The sequence below is a fragment of the Gracilinanus agilis genome, chromosome 1, assembly GCF_016433145.1.
Source record: "Gracilinanus agilis isolate LMUSP501 chromosome 1, AgileGrace, whole genome shotgun sequence".
Classification (NCBI taxonomy): domain Eukaryota; kingdom Metazoa; phylum Chordata; class Mammalia; order Didelphimorphia; family Didelphidae; genus Gracilinanus; species Gracilinanus agilis.
In genome coordinates this window covers 128,520,933-128,545,876 of record NC_058130.1, presented here as the reverse complement: position 1 = coordinate 128,545,876, position 24,944 = coordinate 128,520,933, and the positions used below count along the sequence as shown (strand labels likewise).

The window sequence follows — 24,944 nt, the reverse complement described above, 5'->3', positions numbered from 1 at the left end:
AGAAAGAAAGAAAGAAAGAAAGAAAGAAAGAAAGAAAGAAAGAAAGAAAGAAAGAAAGAAAGAAAGAAAGAAAGAAAGAATTACCGATGCAGGAGTTCTGTGAGAAGAACATACAGTATTCTATAAAAAGCTGGGCCATATGTTGATATGCTGAATTGACATGCTATATTACTACCTATAGAAACTTCTGTTCTAAGCCACCTAAATAATCTAAATCCATTGTTTCCATCCTGTTAATCATTGACTTCCATTATGAGTGATCTAATCCCTCTGCCTGATCCAATCATCTATAAAATAGCTTTGTGAAATCAATAAACTTTGTCACTGATTTGCAAGAGAATTCTGCATGTCTCTCTGTCAGTTTGACCCTCCTGTAATCCCAGAATCATCTTTCTCCTCCCCCTTCCGTGACCCATGAGCTACTCGTAGAGCTGGCCTTTACATAATGGTGCCCAAGGTGAGGCAAGATAAGGATAAATTTGTGGAGAATTGTCTAATAAGGATACAGGTTCCTGCTTATTACTACGAAGTGGCTCTGATACCTGCCAGAATAATTCCCATGCATGATAGGAGACGCTTTCTAATAACATTCTCCCCCAGAATGATTGAAAAAGAATAGCTAAAGCTTGAATATCAGGAGAAGAATATTTATTGTGGAATTCTGAATATGAGGATGAAACAAAGATTCAGACAGAAAACAACTAGAATGCAAATTATTTATATAAGAGATTTCTTCCAAACTGCTTTAAGTAGCACCAGCCTCTATCAGGCCCCTACTTCCTTTCCCATTACTCTGTATTGTAAATTAGTAGCAAAACAAATGACCCAAGGAAAAAAGGGAACCAGTATGCCTCTAATAGAAAAACCTATTCCAGCAATTTCAGCCTCCCTGATGGGACTTATGTTACATGTTTGTCTTGTAAATCTGTGATGCCTGTGTCATGAATCTATGTTATATGTAGTCTGTATATGCGCACTGGGAGGGTTAATTTTGGGGAAAAATAAAAGAGGTCCTTTTCCCCTTGCTACATCTCTTTCTCCTTCATTATCCCAGGAAGAATGGAGGAGACAAACCAGAGATGGTTAGAGAGATTCAGAAACAGCACTGTAGAACCTTTAGCGTGCGTCTCCTAAAACTTGACAAAATTTAATTAAGTGAAAAGAAATCTTACCCTATGCTCTCATTTAAGCAAGAGTCAAATAAACTTATCTGCCAAACATTTCTCCTTCCATTTCTCACTGGCCAACATGAATTTATAAACTGTCCATTACATGTAAGGCACTGTGCTGGTTGGCAATGGGGACATACAGATAAAATGCAAAACAGCCCCTGCCCTCAAGAGGTTTACATTCTATCTACATTCTCCTCCTGTTCAATTCTGGGCCTACCTCATTGTCCATTTGCAACACCAGTCTAATGCAAAGAGTTGCTCATTTAGCAGCAAGTAATAATTCTGGGCAATATATATTTTATTTTCTGGCATAAAAGAAAATTTCTTTAGGGTTACCCTGAATCTCATGGAAGAGGTCCTATAGAATTCTGGGGTTCAGTGCAATCTGAACAATGTCATGTACAAAGAGACTACCTCACTATATGGATATTCTGTTATCCATTTGGGCCTTGAACAGGACATTTTCCCTGTTAATAGTGAACACCTTTGTGGAAAGCAGGTCTGTTTTAATAGTCACTAGATACTGATAGAGGATAACTGAATAAAAAGTTCTCTTGGTGATTATATCATCAAGGAATCTTTTATGATCTTAACACATGCATAGGACAATACCTTGTGGGAGAGTCATTAAGGATACATTTTTTCCTACTGAATTAAATATTTTTTGCGATAAGAAAATATACAAATTGGGGGTTTGCATTCTCTATACCTGAGTCATTTGTATGTCATGATATAAAATCATCTGCTATAGCATGCCTATTCTCTCTTCATATTTTCTATCAAAGATAACCTTGATGCATAAATGGACCATTCACATACAGATCTTAGAGAGATGAGTTGGTAGTAGTTAACAATAGTAGTCATTATTTTTTTAAAATGGATCGTTTATAATCTTTAACATTCTTTTAGGATTTTCTCCTTAGATTTCATTAAGAAAAAATTTCTGCTACAATTGTGTTGCCTTCAGAGTAGATTTCTTCTATATGTTATTTGATCAGGTCCAACTATAATTCCTAATTTTCTATTCCTTGTTCTTCAGTAATATTTCAGTTACCTCTACCACCTCAGTACTTATGAAGTTGTTTTTCCTTCATTTGAAAGAGGATCAATGGCATCACAGAGTGATGTCTAGAATTGTTCATGAATTGGATTTAAGTGAAGACAGAGTTGCACAAAGTTGTCAGCTTCACACTCTTCTATTTCAGCTATCTTCATGATAATTTAACAAATTGTTTTCATCTGTCCATTCTTCAGGAGAAGACCTTATGTACAGAAAACCCTCTACCTCATGGACAGGTGAAATTATCCTCAAGCCAGGTTGAGGGTAACTTAAGAGGTACTGAGGTGAGGTGGTGGCTCCCAAATATTATGGTTGTACTCTCTCAGATGATGAAAGTAGATCACCATTGAAATTCTGGAAGATTGATTCCATCTTACATTTATTTATTATTTTTTTTAAAGTTTTTTTTCCCTGCAAATGCTCTTGAGATGATCTGGGTTAGCTGTGCCTCAAGTCAAGTTTTCTGAAGGCTTGTTATCCTCTTCACTGTTCTTTTTTTTTTCTTCCTGTTTTATAAAGTGCTAGTGTTTTTGGTTCCCCCTCCCCCCCCATTATCTTCCTCTCTAATAATGTTCAAATGAGCAAGTATTCTGGTGTCATACTGGGCTGCCTGCCACATCTGTTTGTTGACTAAGATAAATATGTCATACTGGTTAAATCTCTAAGTAATAGTCATAATGAAAAACAATGATTTTACCTTTATTCATTTCTCATTTTTCAGAGGCAACACATTTCCTTCTGGCATAAAACATTCTATATACCAGGGGTCGGCAACGTATGGCTCTTTCTGCAGGAGCCATAAAATCAATTTTTTTTCAGGCACTGTTACAGGAGCGCGCACGGTGAGCACTGTACGGCTCTCATGAAATTACATTTTAAAAAATGTGGCGTTTATGGCTCTCACAGCCAAAAAGGTTGCTGACTCCTGCTATATACATTCATGACTATGAAACAAAAGGGTTTGACTCAGGTCCTTTTCAGCTCTAACATTTTACAATGTTTGTATTTTGTGTATGTGGTATGGTAGTAGTAACATCTTCCAACTTAAAAAATTAATTTTGTTCTATCATCGGTTATTTCTGGATATAACATAAAAACAACTCAGGTAACAAATAAAAAAAGCTAAAGAAAACCAACAGACATAGGAATTATGTCTGCCAATATAGTAAATATTGCACTTGTATTCTTTTCTCTATTAAAAGGAAGGAGATACTTCCCTCATCTTTTCTCAAAAAGCCAAAATTAATCATAATAATTATTCATATTTAGCTTTTAGTGTTTTCATTTATATCACTGTAGCTATCACATACATTGTTCTTTTGGTTCTGCTTAATTTTATAACAGTTTATACGAGTCTCATGTTATTCTGAGTCTCATGTTCAGTTTTATAGCAAAATAATATTTCCTTGAATTTATATGCTACAATTTATTCATTTATTTCATTAATAAGCACTCACCATGCCTCTAGTCTTTTTTCTACCACAAGATTGCTGTTCTGAACATTATGGTATATAATATGAGGTTACCTTTTATTTGTCTTTTACCTCCTGGAAGGGCATATGTCCAATAATAAGAGCTCTGGGGCAGCTAGGTGGTGCAGTAGATAGAGCACCAGGCCTGGAATCAGGAAGACCTGAGTTCAAGTTCAGCTTCAGACACTTAACTGTGTAGCCCTGGTTAAGTCACTTACACCTGTTTGCCTAAGTTTCCTCATCTGTAAAAAGTAGAAAACCCCAAATGCGGTCATAAAGAGTCAGACTCAGCTGAAAACAACTGAACAACAAGTAAGGAACAAAGAGTATGAATAATTTAGTGATTTTTTTTTCCACATAACTAAAATTTTTTCAGAATGGTCAGGCCAATGCATAACTCCAACAGCATATTAGCATGCTCATCTTCCTATAGTTCCTTCAAAAGTGACTATTCATTTTTTGACATCTTTGCAGTAATTTGTTGAGCTTGAGATGAAACATTGGAATCATTTTAACATGCATTTTTCTTATTAGTAATTAGGACTTTCCACATTATTGTTGATATTTCAAAATTTTTTTTGAAATCTACCAAGTAGGAGATGGCTTCATTTCCTTTGTTAAAGAAAGCATCCAGCATATGCAAGACATCATACCTACAGATGGAGATTTCCAAATTATAATCCTCAGGCCTCTTTCATTCCATAATTTCAAATCATATTTCCCAATATATTTTTGTAATTCTCCGCATTTGCTCTTCACATAGAAGTCACTAAATGTCAAGGTATATCTTTGACTAGGTTTGGAGGATCTCATAAAGATCTTTGTGGAATTTATAGCTTAATGCTCTGCAATAAATATTGACACATAAGCCACAACTACATTTTTTGTTGTCTATGGGTACAAGATGAAACCAACTTCACCAATTCCTTTATTCATTTTTGAGGAGAAAATGGCTATGATTCATTCTTCCATTTAATTGTAACTTTCTTATTAGTTTAAATTTACAGTGAGAATGTCAATGTGGATGTGTTCTTCCATTAATTTCCTCCAATAATTTATCAACTCAACTATAGTCACTGGGTAAGAATTTTACATTTAAATTATCAATTAAATGAATGTTTATAGATGGCTAAAAACTGATTCTTAGTACTTTTTGTTCTTCTCTTTGCCACTGTCATTACAGGGAACTAGAGGGAGCTTCAGAGACCTAAGCACCAGTTTGTATTTTTATCTTTGTCATATTTTGCCAGGACTACAAAAATCCTATTCTGCTGCTTTATCATGGCATGGAAATGACTTAAATTATTTTTCTAAATTAAATTTTATTTCCAGTTCTGAATTATCTCCCTTTCTTCTATCTTCCCTTTTCCCACCCATAGAGAAGGTAAGAAAAAACAATCTATTACAAATCTGTATAGTCATGCAAAATTCCCACATTAGCCATGAATGACTTGAATTCTGGAAGGCTATTCCAGCAGAATGAAAGCCTCAGTTGGTCTGCAAAATTGAAGAGGCTTTGGGTATTGGCTCCATGTCAAATACTAAATGAGCACCAGCCCAACTAAGTAACGGAGAGGTTCATTCAACAGGCTGGCCAATAGGTGATTAATTCTTTGGCATAAATATTCTATATACATACATGACTATGAAACAAAATCCCTAAAGTCTTTTTCAGCTCTCACATTTTACAAACCTCTGAGACTAACCTTTTGACTTGGAGACTGTTAATTTAGTCCACTGTTGTTATAAATAGCGGCTTCAGACAGTTTTCGCAAATAACCAAATTGTTGGTTCAGATTTCTGATGTGTCTGGAAAAGTAATCTGAAAAATATAAAAGTCATTTACTTTTAAAAAATGTTTGCCTTCTAAAAATGGAACCAACATCTTTTTGCTTCCCTCACCTCCCACATCTTTTGAGCTCAGAAGATGATCTATCATGGTTATATCAAATTCAAGAAAGTATCTTTTAAAATAAAAAATGTTTATTAAAATTGTGCATGCTGATTAGTGATTGAATAACTCTGATTTTCAATCATTCATCTTAAAATCCTTCTAAGAGAAGTCCAGCAAATTTACCTAGGCTTGCTGCTGGTACAAGAATAATCTGGCTCATAGAGAAAGAACCCTAAAAATGGTGAATCTACATTTATTTATGTATCTTTACTTGGGATAAAATCAGGCAGAGCTCTTCTTCCTTCCAGTTCTTTGTTAAATGTAGGAGGAACCTGGTTGTGAAGTCCAGCTACCCTCTAGTCTAAGAGCCAAGGTACTGTAGGTAACAACAGAGAGTTTTACCTAAAGCCCTAAATTCTAAGATGGAGGTAATGGTGGTTATGGCAGTGGTTTCTAAAGTGAGGACCATGCCCTTACTGCTCTTCTGCCTTAAAACTAATACATAGTATTGATTCAAAGGTGGAAGGTAAGGGCTTAAAAATAAATAAACAAATAAAGTGGGGACCGTGACATGATCCCCCAAAGCATGCAACCAACTGAGATGGAGGGAATGTGAGAAAATGGTCACATCCCCTTGAAAACCTATTGTGGGTTTGTTTCCCATTTATAACCTAGTGTGGGCTTGTTTCTAACATAACAACCACCCTCTTTTCCATTATCATTCATAACTCCCCTATTTTGTCCCCTTCCCACTTAATATTTCCCAGCTCTTAACCTTTCTACTTCTGGCCCTATTCATCTATTACCAGCTGCTTTGCTGCAGGCAAAATATCCCATTCTGTTTCCAGTATTCCCAGTATATCCTGCCCCTCAGTTCACATTATGGCTGCTTCAAGGATCCCTCAATTGGCAGGCTCTGCGCTCTTGAAGAGAGTAGCCAGGGAATAAGAACCCCTCTTTCTCATTTCCCGTCTTACTCTCCCCAATCTTCTCATTTTTGTTTTAGGTTGAACAAAGTGAATCATTCAGTATTAGCAAGCATGGATGGGCTGTGACCTTATGTTGTCTGCTTCCCTCTCCTTACCCAACCTACTTCTCTCTTCCAAATTTTCCTATTTCTGTAAGGTTACCACCAGTATCCTTCCAGTTACCTAAATTCAAAACCTTTATATCATTACTGATGTTCATTCTCCCTCATCTCCCATATCAAATCAGCTATTAAAATGTGCTATTTCTGCCTCCATATTTCTCATAGTCACCCCCCACTCTCTACTCACATAGCCCAATTACCTTCATTCAGGCCCTCATCACTTTTGCCAGGGCTATTGCCAATAGCTTCCTGAGTGGTTCTCTTGGAAAAACTTCTCCCCACCACAATCCATTTTCTACACATCTTCCAAAATGATATTCTTAAAGTGCAAATCTGAGCATGTCACTCCAATGGCTCCCTGTTTACTCTCAAATACAAATAGTATTTGATCTTTACCTCATCCTTTTAAAATTGTGTGTGTATAAATTTGATAGGGGTTGGGACTAGACTGATTTTATCTTATAGTTTATAAGGAACTCCCCGACAAGCAAACTCCTTCTACCAATAAGGATTGGCACCTTTTCTGCACCTACTACCAACATTAAGAAGGCTACCTAGAGCACAGTGAAGTTAAGGGACCTGCCTGAGGTCACACCTATAGGTCAGTATGGCAGAGCTATGATCCTAGGACTTCCTAGCTCTGAGACCAGATCTGTATCCATTAGACCAGTGCAATCTAAAACTTTTTGGATTCAAGACCCCTTTATACTCTTAAAAATGGAAAACCCCTCAAAGAGGTTTTTTTCTATGTGTGCTATATCTATTGATATTTACAATTTGGGAAATTAAAATGTCTTAGTATGATGAAGAATTTTGACTTTTAGGGACCACCCTTTCCCTGCCCCACCTGGGCACCTGGACCATATTTTGAGAACTGTTTTGGTATGCCAACGTTGCTTCTCATAAGTTTTATAATGTACACAATTATTAGTATAATAGGAAATTATATAATTTATAAGTTAATATATACATTTTGGAGGATGCATGTAAAAATTTTTGTTCCTAATGGGGAGCATGATAGAAAAAGTTTGAAGACTATTGGGCTATAGCTTAGAACCACTCAGAGTAGAACTTATGCTCAGTAAAGTCTAGGCCAAACTTTTCTCTATTTGTTAGTCATCTTAGTTCAGCTTAAATGTCTTATTTTAACTTTATTGTTTGCTCTCATTCTCTTCCCACCCCCATCCCATTAATTACTCTTCAAAATGGCAAACATGTTTATAAATAAGACAGGCACTAGCCAGAGGAGTACTAAACCTTACCGAGTTTTCCCCAGATTCAGGTTGAATATTAAACTAGAAGCTCCAAAGCCATTTATTATCCCTTAGAAATCTCCTTTAAAAAGGACTAACTGGAAGAAGCAAAGTAGAGCTGTGCTTACCAAAGTATAGGCAGGTCAGGTAGCCTTTTTGCAAGGTAAGGACTTGCAAAGAGCATGAAGGAGTTATCCAAGGGCTTCCTGCTATCCTGGACTTTGCCCAGCTTCCCAATGAATTTTCTTTTTTCCCCAATGGATTTTCTTAAGTAGGCAGGAGCATCAGATTTTAAATCTGTTGTGGTTTTTATGAAGGGGAAAGAAGAAGGTGGGAAAGCTTCATGTCACAGAGAAATGCTATTAGTGGACATATCTGGAAGACAAGAAATTGTGCAAGTTCCCTTTTATGGTGGCTAAGAACTGGAAATTAAGAGGCTGTCCATAAGTTGAAGAATGGCTGTCCAAATTGTGGTGTACAAATGTAACAGAATACTATTGTGTTGTAATAAATGAGGAAGGGGATGATTTCAGAGCAACCTGGGGAAACTGATATGAACTGGTACAGAATGAAGTGAATAGAACCAAGAGACCAATTTATACAAATAATGACACTGTAAAGAAAAAAACTTTGAAGAACTAAGAACACTAATTTATTCAGTGACCAGCCAGATTCCAGAGAACTCTGGAATTTCATAATGAAACATGCTACCCATCTCCTGACCAAGAGGCAACAGATTTAGAGTACAGATCAAGACAAATATTTCTTGGACATGGCCAATGCAGGAATTTGTTCTGCTTGTGTCCAAAAGTTTTAGATGCACTGGCTTCATGGATAAAGATCTGGCCTCAGAGGCAGGAAGTCCTGGGTTCATACCTCTGCCACATGCTGGCTTATAAGTGTGACCTAGGACAAGTGACTTTACTGTTTTCAAGGTGGCCTCCTTAATATTGGTAGCAGTTCTGCAGAGAGGGTACTAATCATATATAGAAGGAGTTTGCTTGTCAGGGAGTTCCCTATAAGCAATAAAATCAGTCTAGTCCAAACCCTATCAAATTTACACACACTGAGTGACTCACTTTATTCTACTGAAAACCAAACCAAACCAAAAAAATGTGGTACATAACTTAAAACGATTATCCAAATTAGCTGAAAAAAAAAATCCTAGTCTTGTTTATTTTCTATATTATTATTCCTACAGAAGACAATATTAGCCTAACAAACCTTAAATAAGCCTAAGCTGATATTCAGATCAGTAATCCTCCCAATATTTTAATATAAGTGCACAGACTAGTAAAGTGGGCCAAACTTGGCAAAAAACAAGGGAAGCAGTAAAATGGAAAAAGCATTAGATGGGGTCGCTCAGTGGATATCAAGTCAGGCCTGGAGACAGGAGGACCTGGGTTCAAATATGACCCTAGACTTCCTCCCTGTGTGACGCTGGACAAATTTCTTAAGCCCTATTGCTTAGCCCTTACTTGCTCTTCTGTCTTGGAACCAATACTCAGTATCAATTCTAAGACAGAAGGTTTGGGTTTAAAAAAGAAAAAGAAAGGAAAAAGCATTAAAGACAGAAGAAATGAGTTCAAATTCTACCCCTACTAATTCTTACTGCCTTTGTGACATTGGGCAAATCATTTACCCTCCCATGGCCTCAGTTTTCTTAACTGTAAGATAAGATTGAACTAAATGATATCTGAAGTATTTTCTAATCTATAACCCTAGGCTCAAATGTTCCCCACACCTCAACTGGCTCAGGCTAACCCCTTCCCCCATCCTGACCCCCTCCCTCCTTAGGATATTGACTCCATTTCTGCCATAAAACTAGATGTTACTTAAAAGAAAACAAAAATGGGAGGGAAATAAAGGATATTTTCAATTACTTTTTTTTTTGGTCAAATCAAGTATATTTTCTATCTTTCCCTTCTCCAGAACACCCTTGTGTTCAAGTGCTGTATCCTCCCCCACATGCTGAGTACTCATGGTGCGGGAACAACTTGGAGATCCTAGATTATTCTGGCCTTCTTGCCAGCCTCTAGATCTATTAGGTTTATAATTAAAGATAAAAAATATAAAGACTAGTGAAAGGTATCTAATAAGGATGGAATGTAGCTCTTTGATTAGCTTATAGTCATTAATGCTTAAATTTTTCCACTCCAAGTTAGAGGTTTGCCTATTTAAATGTCTATGAGAAAGGGCAGCTAGGTGGCTCAATGGATAGAGAGACAAGTCTAGAGATGGGAGGTCCTGATTTCAAATCTGGCCCCAGATACTTCCTAGCTGCATGACCCTGGACAAGTCACTTAACCGCCATTGCCTACCTCTTACTGCTCTTCTGCCTTGGAACCAATACTTAGTTTTGATTCTAAAACAGAAGGTAGGAGTTTTAAAAAAAATGTCTATGAGGACCTTCTTTATAAGGTTCTTTCCCCTATGAAACAGTTCTTCATTGGTTATAATTTGGACCTCTCTAAGAATTTAGCAGCTTTTCTGCATCTCTCCCCAATTAGAGCTCAAAATAGTGCTGTAACATGGAAGAGCCAGTTTAGTCCCTGTAGCTAACAAGATCCTCGAAACCAAAGGTCAAATTAGAGTGAGAACTCAGCAGCACATAGCAGGTAGAGGTACAAAGAACTTCCCTACATTTTTGTCCTTCGATCACATAAGAGTACAGGACACAATGAACAAATTAAGATGTTAAAGCAAATTTTGCCCAGGTTCTTCTATCATTCTTTCTTTTCAGATATAACTACTGGTATTTTTGTAGTTCATCACCAGCTGCAAAAACTGAAAACACAAAAGGGCTCTTTAAGTCATGGAAACCAAATTCCATCTTACCTAAAAAATTCATTCTTTTTAAACATGTTAGTTTGAATTTTATTATCTTGGTAACTAGAAAGGATGACTTCTAGGAACCTGATAGCTCTACTCTAAGAACCAAAGTGACCCTTGTGCTACCAATCATATCTGCTCTATCTCAGTTCAGCTCGTTCACCACTTAACCCCAGGGTGTCCAATAGCCCTTCAGAACCTCACTGGAATCTGGTTTTCATTCCAAATTTCCAGTAGGGACATATGTCATATAATATCATGCTGTCTTTTCCCATCTTATTTCTTTTTCTATTAAAACAACACTTTGGGGCTGACTCCTACAGCCAAAACAAATTTATTCCTGGATACCCTAGTTCTATTTTGATAGATTACAAATCTACCTCTCATTTTCCATCATCTCTCCCCTGCAGTTCTCTTGACATTGACCAAAACTCTTTTTAATACAATTTTCAGCTGCTGCTGTAGATCTTCTGAGACAGACTGGCCCTTCAGAGTATCCATCAACTTTTCCTTCTCAGATGCCACAGGACATTGTGCCTTTTCCTAGCTATGACTAAACATATTTCACTGTATGTTCCTATCTGGTGTCTTTTACAAATACTGAGTCACAAGACCCATCAATTTCTCATCTATAAAATGAGGAACACAACTTTCCTAACTAATTAAATTTAAAAATTTATTTTCACATTATAGTATACACAACTAAGCTGGATTCCTTGCTAAGTAAAATAGTGTATGATGATATACTTAACTATCCATTTAATTTTCTTCAACAAATCTACAGGGGAGGCTAGAGGGTAAGGAAAAAAGTTATAGTCAAAAGTGAGTCTGTAATCTCCAGCCTCCACAAAGAATAACCCAGAAATGGCTTTTGCTAGCTAGGGGCAAGAGGACTGGTTATTTTGATTTCATTTGACTAAGATACTTGTTTGACTTTGTTTTCTCAGGCCTTAATTCCTAGCTCTTGATCATCTTTTCCAAGGTTAGACTTAGATTATTGTTTTCTAGGTTTTCTTCCTAGGACATAGTAGAAGAACCCAGATGTTGGGCTAGATGTGTGTTGAAGTTTCAGCCATGATCAAAGAACCCTTTTATAGGGAAGTGGTGGTCCCCCTATACTCTGTCCTTGTTGAACTCCATATGGAGTACTGTGATTATTTCTGGGTGCCACGGTTTAAGGAGGACATTGGTAAGCCAGAGAGTGTTCAGAAGAGAGCAAACAGGATGGTAAAGTCTATAGCACATAAAGATCGGTTGAAGTGGACATGTTTAGCCTAGGGAAAGATAACAAAGAGGAACATGATAAAGGTGTTTAGTGTTTAAAGGGCTAGCATTTGAAACAGGAATTAGATTTGTGCTAATGGACCCTAAAGGCCAGAACCAGGAACAAAGGGTAGAAGTTGTAAAGAGGCTAATTTAGGTATGATGTTAGAAAAAATCATAGATTTAAAATGATAATTAAAAATAATTACTAATTTTAAAAAATTACAAATGCTATTCTGTGATTTTCCAATTCTTCTATACTTCTATATTTCTTTCCCAGGTAATCATCCCTGCACTGACTACATTCTCTTCCTTCCACATCTTGATCCTCTGGTGAACCAATTTTATGCTGTTCTCTCAAATTCCTTTATCCTTTTTATTTTACCAAAAATCTCACTTTGACAAGCCACAGCCTTGGACTACTTTCAGCATCTACTACTTTCACTTTTATGCACATCTGCTGAATAAAGGCAGGAAGAAATCAGGCAACTATGCTGACTGGATTAATTATAAACTGATGTTACATGATCTGTACTAGGTCCTCACTTCAGAAAAGCAATCCTTTTACACCTTCCTAACTGACCCTATCTCACCACCATAGCTTTCCCAAATCTTCTGACTCTTCAAAACTCTCAGAGTTCCCCCTCCTCCCCATCTGTGTATTTTGCCTCCTATTTCACTGCAAAACTAAGGCCATTTGAGGGGGCAGCTGGGTAGCTCAGTGGATTGAGAGCCAGGCCTAGAGACGGGAGGTCCTAGGTTCAAATCTGGCCTCAGATACTTCCCAGCTGTGTGACCCTGGGCAAGTCACTTGATCCCCATTGCCTACTCTTGCCACTCTTCTGCCTTGGAGCCAATACACAGTACTTACTCCAAGACAAAAGGTAAGGGTTTTAAAAAAACAACAACAACAAAAAACTAAGGCCATTTGAGAGAGCTCTCTCTTCTCCTCTCATCTCATGTCACTCAGATGCCTTCTGAAGCAATCTCCTTCATCCATTTCACATGAAGAGATGGTTCTTTCCTTGCCAAGGCAAACTTTTCTGTATGAACAAGCGATCTCCTTCCAGCCTTCCTTCTCCAACAGATTGCTTCCTCTAACATCCCCACTCTCTCACTTACATTCAATCTCTTCCTGTCTATTGGCTGCTTCTCTGATTCAAATACACATGCTCATGTCTTCCCTATTCTCAGAAAACCCTCACTTGATCCCCAATAGTTATCATCCTATCATCTCTCATTTGTGGTTATATTCCTTGAGAAGTCTGTCTATAGTCAATGCTTACTTTCTTCTTAACTCTTTCTTAGTAGTCTAGCTTCTGACCTCATCATTCAACTGAAACTGCATTTTCCAAAGTTCCCAGTGATCACTTAACAAATCTAATGGCCTTTTCTCAACTCTCACTTTTCCTGACCTCTAAGGAGACTTTTGGACATTGTCAGAGTCATCCTCTACTCCTTGATACTCCTCTCTAGGTTTTTGAGACATTGCTGGTTCTTATTCTACCTACTTGAATATTCCTTTCTTCTTTACTGGATCTTTAAGGGTATCATGCCTATAATCCCAGGTTCTTCCTGAGTCATCTTCTTTCTCTATACTATTTCACTTGGTGATGGCATCAACTTTCTTGTTTTTAGCTATCATTTCTATGTGATTACTCTCAAATCTATTTGTCCAGTCCTAACTTCTTTCCTCTAGTCTTGAATCTCTAGCTGTTTAGTGGGTATCTTATACTGGATGTTCTTCATAGACATCTTAAAATCAACATGTCCAAATTTGTTAAATTTTTCCCCAAACCCTTCCCTCTTCTTAATTTCCCTATTAATGTGGAAGAACCACTAATCTCCCAACCACTCAAACTGATAACCTCAGTGTCATTCAGGACTCCTCACTTCCATCTCCCATAATCCAATCAGCTGCCAAATCTTGCCATTCCTACCTTCATAGCATTTCTCATATATGCCCCCTTCTCTCCTTTGACATTACCACCATCCTGGTGTAGGACTTTTATCACCTCATACCTGGACTGTTGTAAATAGGCAACTGATGGGTCTGCCTTCTTCAAGTGTCTCCCTACTCCAATCAATTTTTTACTAAGTTGGTCAAATGGATCTTTCTAAAAGTTCAGACCTGATGATATGACCACCCTGCCCCCCATTCAATCAACTCCTTTGTTTCCTATTACCTCCAGGATCAAAAATAAAATCCTCTTTAGCTTTTATAGTTCTTCATAACCTGGCCCCTTCTTATCTTTTTTTGTCTCCTTATACTTTACCTCCCCCAGGCCTTCCCATATCCATTCTCTATGATGCAGTGACCTTTGCTTCCTGAGTCCTTATATTATATCTCCCAACTCCAAGGGTTTTCGATGGCTGTTCCAAAATATGATGCCTAGAATTGAATATAATACTCCAAAAACAGTCTGACCAAAGCAGCATACATTGAAACTAAATTAACATCTTTTTTTCTAGAAATTAGGTCACTTAATGATGCTCAAGATCACATTAGCTTTTGTTTTGTGGCTGCCATATATCACACCACTGACTCATAATGTAGCTTGCAGTCCATTAAGCCAAGATCTTTTAAAGACCAATTTCTGTTTAGCCTTGTCTCCCCCATTTTGTACTTGGGAAGGGAATTCTTTGAACCCATGTAAAAAAATCATCTTAATAGATTTGGCCAATGTCTTACCCCACTAAAGTATTTCATTGTACTAGCTTTATGTCACCTACAGATTTGATAAGCATTCCATTTATTCCATTATCTAAGTCACTAATAAAAATGTTAAATGGCATAGAGTCAAATAGATTACTAGGGTATTTCACTGGACACTTCCTTCCAAGCTGACACTGAACCATTTTTGAATTCATCTAATCTCCTCCTGTTGAGCCCAGATCTCTACATCTATCCAAAAGAGCAGGTGAATTATAGCTACATTTTTCTAATCTACAAGTCTGGGAAGGGAGGGTAGTCTGGCATGATCTGTTCAACTTTTTCCAAGGTCAGCAATGACCTCTTTATTGCTAAATCCAATGATCTTTATTCAATACACTATTGACCATTTACTCCCTCCTGGACACTCTCTCTTTCCTGGGTTTTCATGATACTACTTTCATTTAGTTCTTCTCCTACTTGTCTGGTTGCTTCTCAGTCTCCTTTACCATATCATCATTTACCAATCATCTCTATGTACAAGGGTGAACAAGAGGTCCAAGTTCTCTTGCCTTCTCACTTTCCACTGTATCTCAGTGATCTCATCAGATCCCATGGGTTTAAAGATATCACTTCACATAAGACCCCAAACCTATATATATATCCAGACTTTATTTCTGTCATAAGCACCAATCTTCCTTTATCACCTGCCTGCTGAACATTTCAACTTAGATCTTACTTAAACATTTTTAGGCATGTCTAAAACTGAACTCATCTTTTTTCTTAAACCCACTCTTTGTTTTAACTTCTTCACTGTCAAAGACACTACCAGTCTTCTAATAACTCAAGTTTGCAAGTTAAGAGTCATCCAAATTCTGTCAATTCTACCTCTGCTATCTATTTCCACTCTCATACCACAATCACCCTACTTTCACATAACTACCTAACTGATATTCCAATAATACAAATCGGATTCTGTTACTCCTTTGCTCATTTGGCTCTATGGTTCTTTTTTGCTTCTAGGATAAAGTATAACCTTGTCCATTTGGTATCTAAAACCTTTCATAATACTGCCATCAGTCTATATTTTCTAGCTGATTTCACATTATTCTTCCCTCATGCACTAAAATTCCAACCAAACTGGCCTACTTGCTGCTTCTAATATATAATATTCATATCCTATCTCATTGCCCATAATGTTCTTCCTTCTCATTTCCACTACAAGTTTCAACTCATGTTTTACCCTGTCCAACAATGTCTTCCTCAATTGTTAGGGCTCCCTTCCTCAAATTACTTTTATATATTTTGTATTTACTTGTCTCTGTCATATTGTTTTTCTTTGATAAATATTTGTGAAATTGAACTGAATTTAATTAAATTCTTTTCAGCATATCTTTCCCATTTTTGGTTCTTAGATTTCTTCACATGAGAACAATTACTGTATATACAATGTTATTCTGCCTCATTTTAATATTTTTTACTTATCTTATAATAAGGTACACCCTTAGACCCACATTCTAGTTATGGGTATATCCTACTAAAACTTGGTAATGTTTCTAAGGCCAAATGTGCTTTCTGTATTAGAACCTTTAGTTCTTCTTGTTAGTCACACTTTGTTAAACAAATAATCATCTTATCCACCTTCGCCAATTGTATCTGTTCTTTTTCTATTCCTATTGTTACCACTCTCACTCTAGTGTATTGTCCTTTATTACCACCTGTCTGAATGCTAGCCATTACCTCCTACTAGGCTTCTTAATCCTTCTCTCTCCTCTTCCAATGCTTATACTACTGCTAGTTATATTGGTTTTTTTTTTAAAACCCTTGTACTTTGGTGTATTGTCTCATAGGTGGAAGATTAGTAAGGGTGGGCAATGGGGGTCAAGTGACTTGCCCAGGGTCACACAGCTGGGAAGTGGCTGAGGCCGGGTTTGAACCTAGGACCTCCTGTCTCTAGGCCTGACTCTCACTCCACTCAGCTACCCAGCTGCCCCTGGTTATATTGTTTTGCTAAAAATCAGTAGCTCACTATTGCCTCATTAAAGTTCAATTTTCTTCGATTAATATCCAAGGCACTCTGCAATCTGGGCCTTTTAAAAAAAATCTCATATCATCAATCTTCTATAAATTCTACACTTTATATTTTCTGTTCTTGGAATGATATGTACTCTCATATCTTCATGTCATTGCTCATATTGTTCCCTATGCCTGGAATTCCCCCACTCTCCTCTGCTGACTGAACTCCAAATCATCCTTTAAAGCCTAACTCAAATCCTATTTCTTCCATGAAATTGCCATGATCATACCACACCCTGAATAATAATGCCATTCCTGTCAGTCCTTACATAACATTTTGTTTTGTAATTATCTAATGTGCTTCATATCATAACATTGTGAGATAATATTTGTGAAGCACTTAATACAGTGCCTGGCACACAATAGGTGCACATATATGTATATATATGCATATATAAATGTATATAATATATAATGTATTTAATTACTTTATTTTCTTACCTTTTTCTTACTTTTTTTTACTTTATATATTAAATTAATTTAATTAATACATTGTTTCCTTTCCTTCCCTCAGAACAATTATCTGTGCTGATAACATCCCCAAATCACTAAATTTGAGAATTGGAAGATATTTCAGTTCCCATTCAGTTCAACCTATACATGCAAGAATTCTTGCTATAACATATCTGACAGGCAGTTGTCCAACTTATACTTGAAGATTTTCTTTAAAAAAAAAAACAAAAAAAAAAAACCCTTACCTTCCACTTTAGAATCAGTACTGTATATTAGTTCCAAAGCAGAAAAGCGTTAAGGGATATGCAATGGGAATCAAGTGAGTTGCCCAGAGTCACACAGAGAAGGAAGTGTCTGAGGCCAGATTTAAACCCAGGATACTTCCTTTCTTTAGGTCTGGCTCTCAATCCACTGAGTTGCTAGCTGCCCCCTGCTTGAAGATTTTCAAGGAGGAAAATTTACCACCTTTTGTGGTTTTTTTCTGACATCATGTCTAAATGGTTTCTTTACAACCTCTACCCATTTCTTTGTTTGTGGTGCTAGCCTATGGAGTCAAACTAAACAAGTGAATCCCTCCTCCACATGACAACTCTTCAAATACCTAAACATAGTTGTCCTATACTCTCCGAATCTTCTTTTCTTCAGTTTAAACATGTCCAATTCTTATGTCATGAACTCAAAGCCCTTCACAATCCTCACTGCTCTCTTCTGGACTCTCAAGATTAAATTATGACACCCAGAACTGTACACAATACTTCCGATTGGATAGGTGAAGTGCTGAGCACAGTGGGATTATCACTTCTCTGTACTTGGAATCTAAGCCCTTCCTAATGCAACTCAAGATTATACTAGCTTTTTGGGCTGTTCATATCACACTGCTGACTCAAACTGAGTTTACAGTCCACTAAAACCCTCAGGTCATTTTCAGAACTGCTGCTTATCCATGACACTTTCACCTTATATCTGTATAGTTAATTTCTGGCCAGACTTTACATTTTGATCTATTGAATTACCTCTTATTAGAATCAACCCTGTCCTCTAGCCTAGAGGTATCAAACTCACTCTTCTTGGTCACATCAGATTAAAATGCAATCGAAAAATCAAAACAAAAAACCAAAATAAATAAAAATACAATATAATAATGTTAATTTGTGGTTTTCTAAGTCAATATATGGCCTTCAGGTATCCTGTTCTACTTGAATTTGACACCACTTCTCTAGCCTGTTAAGATCCTTTTGGAACCTGCCTTTCTCAGTGTTTGCTGTCTCTCTCTCATCTTTGTGTCTTCAGCAAATTTCATGAATATATCATTTATGCCTGTATCCAAGTCATTGATAAAAATGTTAAAAAACAGTGCAGGGTCAAGAAGAGAGCTCTGGGGCACTTTACTTCTTCCATATTGATACTGAACTATTAACAATTACTCTTGAAATATTGATATCCAATTTGTCCTGAATCTATTTATTATCATCTGATCCATATCTTTCCATCTTCTTCAAAGGAACAATATGAGATGCTTTATCAAAAGCTTTGCTAAATTGTAAGTAAACACATATATAGCATCCCCTTTATCTACTAGTTAAATAAACCTGTCAAATATATGACAATTTGATATGATTTGTTCTTGATGAAATCATTTTAGTTTTCTGTAACTGCCACTTCCAAATATTCACTATATTTACATATGATCTTTTTGAGATTATTCTCAGGAATGGAAGTCAGATTGACTGGCCTGTAGTTGTAGACTTTGTTCTCTTCATTTTTTTGAAAATCGGCACAACATTTGCCCTTCTCCAATCTTGTGGTAACTCCCATTTTCCATGTTGTTGTTTTTTTAAACCCTTACCTTCTGTCTTAGTATCAATTCTAAGCCAAGAGTGGCAAGGACTAGGCCAGGGGTCGGCAACATATGGCTCTTTCTGCAGGAGCCATAAAGTCCATTTTTTTTTTCAGGCGCTGTTACAGGAGCGTGCACTGTGAGCACTGTACGGCTCTCACGAAATTACATTTTAAAAAATGTGGCGTTTATGTCTCTCATGGCCAAAAAGGTTGCCAACCCCTGGACTAGGCAATTGGGGTTAAGTGCCTTGTCTAGAGTTACAAAGCTAGGAAGTATCTGAGATCACATTTGAACCCAGGTCCTCCTGACTCCAGGCCTGGTGCTATATCCACTGTGCTACCAAGCTGTCCCTACCATAATCTTTCAAATAGCATTGACAATGGCTCTGCAATCACATCTGCCAATTTTTTTAGGTCCTAAGGATGTGATTCATCTGAGCCAGGTGACTGGAATTTATCAAAAGCAACTAAGGGCTCTCTTACTATCTTCTTATTTATCTTGATTATCAAGTCCCTATTAGTCATTTTTATTTTGTTATCTCCAGTGTAAAAATCATTGTCCCTGACAAAGAAAAAAAGAAACAAAACCAGAATTGAGCAAATCCACTTCCTTGCTGCCAGTGGTCATTATCTGTTCAGTCACTCAGGCAAAAAGCATTTATTAAGCACCTTCTATGTGCCAGGCACTGGGCTGGAGATACAAAGAAAGGTAAAAAAAACAATCTCTGTCCTCAAGGAACTCACAATCTAATGAGGGAACTAACAAGCAAATAATCACAAACTAGCAAGCTATATACAGGATAAATAGGAAATGATTAACAAGGGGAAGGCACAAGAGTTCAGAGGGATTCGGAAAGGCTTCCTTTATAGGGGGATTTTAGCTTGAAGGACTTGAAGGAAGCCAGAAAAATCCAGAGCCAGAAAAGTGGAGAGAGGGAATTCTAGGCATGGGGGCCATCCAGAGAAAATAACTAGATCTGAAGTCCACTGCAAGCAAAGTCACTTCAAAGTTACTCCATCCAAAGTCATATCACTTCTTTGATCCTCCCTATTTAGCACAATATAACTTTAAAAGTATTTTTTGTTGTCATTAGCTCATCAGCTTCAGGTCATTCTGAGGTTTAATACAACTAATACTTTTTACAGGACTATGTTACTTTCTTATACTCACTTTTTGTTACTTGGTTTTGCTTCTATCTTCTGTACATTTCTTTTTAAAAGTTATTTTAATTTTAAAAAAATGAACAAAATCTATTTTATCTCTTTTGTACCCTCACTCCATTAGGCAAAAAGAAAAGAAAAAAACCTTGTAACAAATATTCAAAGTCAAGCAAAACAAATTCTCACATTGGCCATATCCAAAAAACATACATCTCATTCTGCACCCTGAGCTTATCACCTCTCTCAAAAGGTGGGAAGCATGCTTCATCAATGGTCCACTGGAGTTATGATTGGTCATTGTGCTTATGTCTTTTAAGTTCTTTGTCTTTTTAATGTACATTTCTATTTTAAAATCAAAATAGGTAAGTGAATTTACTTTGTAACTATACAGTCTCCTTAACTCCATGAAATTAGGTGAAAATTGGAAAAACTGAATTGATTCTATTTTGTTATTGATACCATTCTGTATCCTCACTGACATTTTTTAACTGCTTAAGTCATGTTTCATTTGTCTCAGAATTAAGTTTGGAAACTCAGTTTTCTTATAAATCACTCCCTCTGAGAGAAATTTAGTTCTTTTGTTAATCACTATTTTATTCTTGCCTCAAGGAACTCTGTTTTCCTTGAAGGATGCAAGTGGCTGTCAGGGAGTTTAGTCTGTTATCTAGTGGTCTGATCCACTATTGATAAATTTGTCCTTGCAGATGTATTCAGATGATGAACATTTCTTAAGATGAAGGGAGGAATTGTTGCTAGCCCTTTATTCCTAATTTCCAGTTAATCATATTGTTTTTCATACTTGTGATACTTGTAACCAATAATATGTTTTCCCCATCTATAATGCTACCTTCTAACTTTTAAATGTTCTTCCTTTTGTCTGCAAAAATGACCTGTCTGCCCTTATTCAACGTCTTTTTATTTGCTGAATTGTTACTTTACTCAATAAACTGAACATGTTTAGAACTATGTGCCTCAGTTTACATTAACTTCAACCTAGACACAGGGAACATGGTTTATCCAAGTCTTTCACACCATTTATTATCTAGTATGATATTTATATGCAGTAGGTACTTTATAAATAAAAGCAGAGAGGATGATCAAAATGAGTAGGATTAATATGAGAAGGTATCTTGGAGTATTCAGCTAGATTTTAAAGTGGTGGATGTTGAATGAAAGATGAGATAGATTAAGGCTGGGGGGGAGGTGGAAGAGGAAGAGAAGAGTGGAGAAAAGGAAATAAAATAAAGGATTATAGATTTAGAATTGGAAGAAAGCTTAAATGGTCATCTAGTTCAGCCCTGACATATTACATATGAGTAAATTAATGCCCCACAATAGGTTCAATGGCTTGGTGAAGGTTACATTGGCATTTGAAACCAGATCTTTTGACTAAAAGTCAGTGTTTTTTCCCACTGCACTACTGCCTCTACACTACTTTTTTCTATAAGAATATTTGTTGTAGTTCTTTTTTTGATAGCAAAGAACTAGAAGCTAAGGTGGGGATAGGGAATAGGTGTCCACCAGCTGAGGAACTGCTGAAGAAATTATGTCATATAAGTGTAAAGTAATACTATTGTGCCATAAGAAATGGCAAAAGTTGATGGTTTCTAAGAAACCTGGGAAGAACTAATAAAGAGCAAACAAAATCAAGAGAAAATTCAATTATAACACTTTACAAAGGCAAACAACTTTGAAAGACTCAAGAACTCTGATCAACGTAATAGCTAACTAGAATTTGAGAGACAAATGACGAGGCATGTCATATACACCCTGATAATCAGGAGATGACAGACTCAAGGTGCAAAATGAAAAACACATTTTTAGACATTGGTAATGTTTTGCTTGACTCGGCATACTTGTTATAAAAAGGTTTTGTTAACCATTAGGGATCAGGTCTCTTTCAAAAGACTGAGAAAGTTAGGGGAGAGTGTGCCCACAAGTGCTGTGTGCAGGGAAAATACCTTATTTCTATTTTTGCTATATCTTCATGATAAATTTTGTTGTTCAGTTATTTCAGTAAAAAAAAAAGGTTTTATTCTTCATTTTCCTCATTTGAGGGAAAAGTGAGGAGAGAAAGAGGGGTTAGTGATAAAATTGTCCAAAATTGGGGAAGAAAAAGAAATAAGTATTATTGAAACACAGTTTTTGAAATTCTCAGAAGCTTTGAAAGAAACATGTTGAATTTGTTACATAAGTTAAAAAGAAAAGTTGTACATAGAGATTTGCAGTTTCACATGCAAACCTCTCTTTGTTATACTGTGTATGTGGAAGTTCTCATTTTAGTTGGGTTTGTTAAATTCAGAATTAAAAGGGGGAGAGTCCCATTATTATGGGATATCCATTTTAGGATTAAATTATGAGAGGTTAATTATAGGCAATAAATACAGATTGTTAATACGTACACAGTAAAAAAGGTTCTGTTGATAAAGAATCTATCTTTTAGATTAGAAAAGATGAAAGCAAGAAAAGAAACAAACAGAAAGCTGCCTCATGCTTAATTCTCTTCCATCTTAAAGAACAAAAAGCTTCCAGTAAAAAAGGCTGTTAGGGATCTTTGAAGATAAAAGATTCAGAACAGCCAAATATAGAGCAAACAAAGCCTTAGACACCTCACAAAAGGCTATGTCTGGCCTGTACTTTAGTACAGGAGGAAAACTTCCTCTCTGGAAAATGAAGAAGTACTTCTTATGGCAAATGCCAGAATGAAGAAGACTGTTCTGGAAAGGAAACAATAGCCAGGTCACTAAAAGGTATTTAAGTTCTGTCAGTTAAGAGAAGCTTGATGTGGGGCAGCTGGGTAGCTCAGTGGATTGAGAGTCAGGCCTAGAGATGGGAGGTCCTAGGTTCAAATCCGGCCTCAGACACTTCCCAGCTGTGTGACCTTGGCAAGTCACTTGACCCCCATTGCCCACCCTTACCACTCTTCCACCTAGGAGCCAATACACAGAAGGGTTTAAAAAAAAAAAGAGAGAAGCTTGATGTTCACATGTACAAGATTGATACATGCTGTTTCAATGCTATAGCATAAGCTATAGAAATTTTTCAAATATTAATAATGATTAGAATTCCACAGTAACTACCAACTAGCTAATTACTATGGAATTCAATCTCTGGTCCTTCAAGGGTAGCAGACAATGAGGGCCACGTGCCAGGTACAACATAGATGTAACCACTAATGAGATGTTAGTCACAGAAAATGCAGGGCTGCCACAGGTAGGAAGCTCATACCAAGGTAAGGAGAGAGCTAATAGCCAAACCTGTTGGGAGGTACACAGGATCCAAAACTGGAAATGGTGGTTGAACCTCAAACCCATGGTGCTCAAAGCAACAAAATCTTCCTGGTCTTCTGGAGATGATCTATGGACAAGTAACAAGGAATAGGGCACATAGTAGGCACTTAACAAATACTCACTGGTTTATGTGCAGGACCACAGAATGCTCCCAGTAAATTATATGACTGCAAGAATTACCAAAGTTCCTTGGTTTTCATATCACATCTAACTCTGGGCCCTATCCACCTTACTTCATATTTCTTCTTTCTCCTACATTCTTTTTTCTTTCTTCCCAAGGTAGAAAAGTGATAAAGGCTAGGCAATTGGGGTTTAAGTGACTTGTCCAAGGTCACATAGCTTGGAAATGTCTGTAGCCACATTTGGACCTAGGATCATCTATCTCCAGGCCTGACCCTCTATTCACTGAGTCATCTAGCTGCCTCCTTTCCCCTAAATACCTTTTTTTTTTTTAAACTTTACCTTCCATCTCAGAATCAATATTGTTTATTGGTTCCAAGGCAGAAGATCTGTAAGGGCTAGGCAATGGGGGTTAAGTGACTTGCCCAGGGTCACACAGCTAGGAAGTATCTGAGACTAGATTTGAACTGAGGACCACCCATTTCCAGGTCTGGCTCTCAATCGACTGAGGCACCTAGCAGTCCCTTTCTCCAATATTCTTAAAAATCAAAGACAACAGGGGGCAGCTGGGTAGCCCAGTGGATTGAGAGTCAGGCCTAGAGATGGGAGGTCCTGGGTTCAAATCCGGCCTCAGACACTTCCCAGCTATGTGACCCTGGGCAAGTCACTTGACCCCCATTGCCCACCCTTACCACTCTTCCACCAAGGAGCCAATACACAGAAGTTAAGGGTTTAAAAAAAAATCAAAGACAACAAATCCATCTGAGAACTACTTAAATACCAACTGATATGTGAGTCTAAAAAATTATTTATTAAAAGGCAGAAATTATCTTTTGAGCCTAGACACAGTTAAAGTTAAATTGAACCCTCTGGAAGATGGAATCTGTGACATGTACCAAAATGTGATAGTATTTTTCCTAATGACTTCAAGTCATTTGCTAAAAGAAGCATCAACAGCTATCACCTTTTAAATTTATAACGGCAATGTTGGGATACATGTTGCAAGCTCCAAAGCAATACAAATCTATGGGAGAAAAAACAGACTTGTGTTTTTTTTCTCTCCATATGTAAGACATCAGACTTACAGGTTCAGGCATTGAGGTCAGTTTAGTTGATCCTTAGCCTGCCAAATTAGCATCACTGGTGATCCTATGGAATGGGAGCCAAAGATGGCATGCAGAGTAATCTCTGTGGTACATGCCACCAACAGTTCTACCTCCCCTCCCACCCCCAAACACCCCCCACCCCTGTCCTCCCCAATTCATTAGTAGAAAGGCAGAGACTCAGGCAGAGCTGCTCCCTCTTCCTCTCCGCTC

General features: G+C 37.1%; 1 protein-coding gene across 1 annotated transcript in view; it reads right to left on the bottom strand.

Annotated features, from left to right (window-relative positions):
• TBC1D24 (TBC1 domain family member 24) overlaps positions 1-23,959 on the bottom strand; it is a 37,857-nt gene extending 13,898 nt beyond the window's left edge. The window contains exons 1-2 of the mRNA XM_044656726.1: positions 23,476-23,959; positions 5,411-5,526 (exon numbers count right to left, since the gene is read on the bottom strand). The gene's annotated coding sequence lies outside the window, so the exon portion shown is untranslated. The remainder of the gene's footprint in view (positions 1-5,410; positions 5,527-23,475) is intronic.
• Positions 23,960-24,944: the final 985 nt, after the last annotated feature.